The sequence below is a fragment of the Amphiura filiformis genome, chromosome 18, assembly GCF_039555335.1.
Source record: "Amphiura filiformis chromosome 18, Afil_fr2py, whole genome shotgun sequence".
In the NCBI taxonomy this organism is placed as follows: Eukaryota; Metazoa; Echinodermata; class Ophiuroidea; order Amphilepidida; family Amphiuridae; genus Amphiura; species Amphiura filiformis.
The window spans coordinates 25304744-25309222 of NC_092645.1; positions in this window are offsets into that span (position 1 = coordinate 25304744).

Consider the following 4479-nt stretch of genomic DNA (forward strand, 5'->3'; position numbering starts at 1 on the left):
CATAGGACTTGTATACATGCCCTTAAACCAGCTGGGGATAAGAAATTGTAAATTTATAAGTGTGTATCAGGCCAGTACACACTGACAATTTTTTTTTGGGGTGGTGCAGATTTTGAAAAAAGTGGACCGGGGGGGCAATTTTGTGAAAGGTGGACTTTCTTCCCAAAATTTGAACTGTTTTTGACAAAAAAAGTGTAAAAACCTGTTTTTTTGCTTGCTGCATTTGCAAATTGGAATTTTTTGAAACTTATATTTCTTTATTTAAACAAACCAATGGTGGCAACAGCTGTATAGTGTACATTTTGTTTTATTTATTTTAGGTTACAGTTCATTAGCATACTTATATAAAAAATCACTTTGTCACTGCAAAGTACATCGACATGAAGATATACATAGCTTGGAATGCCACAAACGAATTGCTGAAATGTCTGTATTGAATAAAGTTTTCCCATGGTTGATAAATTGTCTATATTTACAACTTAAAAAAGAGCGAACAATGACACTTTGCAACTAAAAAAACACCCTAAATCATTAGCACCACCTAATTGGAAATCTGAAGTTGCACAATTTTAGCAAGAAGCAAGATCTTTTCCTGTCAAGGGAGTTAAAAGTAGCCCAATTATGCTACAAACCCGTTATTTGGTTAAGCATTGCTGCCAATTCAAGTGATTGATAACTATATCCGAGTTGTAAGTTGGGAGTTCTGATATGTTCCAACTGTTGAGTTGCTGTTCTTTGCTTGAAGACACTTGTATAGTCAGTGGTATGTCCTTTACGAATGGGGACAGAATTGAATTGTATACATCAGCATTATTATGTCTCCATTCACAAAGGACACAAATACCACTGACTATATATAGGAACCAATATAGTTAAGAAAAAGTTAAGAAAGGGAAGTTTTGTTGATAAAAATGAACTAATATGGATTTTCTCTTGAGTTTTCTTAAACAGACCTCTGTGATTTGAAAGGTTACTATAATTAGTTCAGATCCATTCCACAAAAGTTAAGATTCTTGGTCCCAATGGCGGCAGGTTCGGTTTGCATACCTGCATACTGCATATTTTTAGAGTTTCTTAGTGGCGAGTATATAAAATATATTAAATCTACTTTATTTGGAGAGCATGTTTTGGAGATGTTGGTACGAGCTTTGTGGTGGTGGCGTGCATGGAGAGGGTGGATGGGTGTGCACTTCCGTTTAATTTGTTGATATTTTTCATTTTGTTAGGTTAATGAGTGTGTTTTACTTCGTTAAAATACTTAGTAACTTGAAAATAAAAACACCCCAAGATATGTAGTAGATGCACTGTCACCTTAACAGTTTTACTGGATTTCCCCAAGGCTACATAATTATCCAAACAGACTTTAAACACTATCCTTACATGTGTATGGTTTATCCAGTACCATTTCCTATTTGTATTAATAAAAATGTATCATTGCAAACAAGCAATGTATTGTATCATTCAAGTTCTCAACCTATAAATTAAACAGGAACTAACTATACTGATGAGTCCCTTTAGAATTGAATAACAAAAAGGGGTCACCTTTTATCAGTTCAGTTCAGTTCAGGCGTCCATCAAAAAGATGAACTTTTATTCGATCTCTATCGACCCCTTCCGGGGTATGAGAGATGCAAACATAATTACAAATACAATATAGATGGCGTCCTATACAATTGCCATTACAACAATACATGCGGACCAAATATAAATTATCGACACATTACATGTATTTAAACAGAGGAATATGGTTTGAGTTACAGGCCAAATTATCCTTTAAACACATTGTACATGCAATCAGAGTAATATAGTTATATATATATAATAAATATTAACACACACACAAAAAGCACCTATTTACACGAACTTTGCATTTATAATTTTGATAAATTTGCACAGTTTTGTTAGCACCAACATATTATGGGTATTAAAAAGCTCAAATGTTTTAATAGAGTTAGGATGATTAAAGTAGTAAGGGCTGAGGTAAATTGTTCTGTCAGCATCAAAGTGTTTACATTCGAACAGATAGTGAAATTCATCACCAATCAACCCTTCTGTGCATAGGATACATAACTTTTCATCGTCTACAACACTAAATCTACGGTTACTTGGCATTTTAATATTGCCACATCTAAATTTGGTAAGAATTATTCTACTGCTAAAATCTAACTTAAATAGGTATTGTTCACAGTGTAAGGTATTTTTAAAAATTCTATAGTTGGAGCACAAACTGTTCTTGTTAACAACATCATTCCACTTTTGCATATAAATGTCATTAATACGGCTATCAATAATAGATTTAAGCATTTTAGGGTTATGGTTGTTTTGAAGTAACCAAAAGTAACCGAGACCACATAAATCAAGAATTTTCTTAACTTTACATATCCATCGTGAATTGTAATTGCAAGTAGAGGAATCATTCATATTTATGAATTACATGGCACCATTGTAGGCCCAAAAAATCAACATTTTGGTTCTCGTACTCTCCCTCTGAGATTTGTGAGATTTGCCATTTATTTTTAATTTTTAAATTATAATGCTTTAGGAAGGCTTCGTATATTTTTTTGCAGTTCTCTAAGGGATTTATTCTTCATCTCATATTTTGAAAAAGAAAAGAAAAGGGGCCTGCTTATGCCCATGCTCCTTTCCTTAAGGGACGCACCATTAGACTTCAAGGGGGTGGGGAGGAAGTTTTGAAAAAAAAAAACTTCCCTACTACATTAGCAAAAAAAAACTTTCCCCACCAACACTAAAAAAAAAAAAAAAACCTTTCCCCACCTAACTGTATAAATGCATGAAAATTAAAAAAAAAAAAAACTTGTCGCCTTTGGCAGCGAAAAAAAACAACTTCGCCGCCGAAAAGACTGAAACTACTAACAATGCAAATTTTACATTGAAGTAAAAACAAAAACCCTACCTCATTTAATATAGTTCATGAACACTCATTCATATAAAAAATTATCATACCACGTTCTGTGTTCCCTATTTAGGCCTATGATATTAACTTTTCCTCTGGTTAATTATACCCCTCTCCCCCTTTACCCCTTCACCAAATGTTAGGGCTCAGGTTACTGCTAGATTTTGAATACAAACTATATTTCGAATAAATCTGGATTTCATAGTATGTCCCATCATTCAGTGTGGTAACTGGACTTATACCTGCCAGGGTATAAAAACCATAGACCATCCAAAGATAGGCATTATGGGATATGATATCACTAATCTACATAAGCAATGTGTATTTTGTTGTATCTGTGGTTTTTGGGCGGGTGCGGCGTGCCGCACCCGCCCTGTATTCTCTGACTATTGACCTACTTTCTCACATGCCGCAGTGTTGAGAAAATATTCGTGCACAAACACCCACAGAGGTGATAGTTTACGGCGAGTTTTGTAATTATTACTTGATTTTGATATGTAAGTAATACGATAAAGTCATCATAGGCAGTAATGTGTTTGTATTAAAAGAAATAACAAAAATAATTATTTTAGTAATAGAAATACTATTTGGAAATTGCAGCAAGATTTGCAGATGTTTTTATTTGGACAGTACCAGTTCACCAGTTTTGCTAGTTTTCCTAATCTTTGGGCTAAATTAATAGCATCGTGAAGGTCATATCATTTTATACTGATAGCTTCGGCATGTACTTAAATACAGCTTGTATGTGCATTGTGTTCAGTGTGTACATAGCCTATTTACTTTTCAAATCTTGTGACAAATAGTGCTTGCTGATGCTTGTATAAGGTATTAAAGACAAATTATTAGAATGCATGTGCACCAGTAGATATGGCCCAGGTTGAATAAAATAAATAAACATATGAATGAATATTTTATTCCCTGGATTATTTTTGTTGGGACAAAATAATGATATAGTTTGACGCTTTGAAATACAGTTATGTTAATCATATAATAAAGTTACAAAGTTAAAAAATAATATCGAAATATTGTAAAATCAAACTTTTCCCCTCATAAGTTGTATCAAAACAACATATTGAGGAAATTGATATGACAGATTTTTAAACTTTGATATGGAAAGATACCCCAGCCCTGTTGTGTCACCAGAGAAGATGAGCAGAAGTCTTTCTATCTGATGATAAAAAAACTCTAGGTATGATTACGAAAATGTTTTAAATAACTATTATCTACAAAAGTTTTATAACAATGTTTTATATAAAATGTTAACATAAAACGTCTTCTGTTATGATGTGAAGGGTTAATATAAAAACAGGGAAAATCTGTTCCAACTGACCAGCAGAGAACAAAGGATATGCAATAGATAAGATTAAAATCAAGGAAAATATGACACAACCTCCAATGGGGGAATAACAAACGTATAAACGTATAGAGTTAAAAACTCTTTTAACTTTGTTTATATGTTTTGTGTTATTCCCCCATTGGAAATCGATGTTGTGTCATATTTTCCCTGTTTTTAATTGTGAACTTGACTTACTCATTCTTTCATTTCTCTTGACAATTTTTCATTT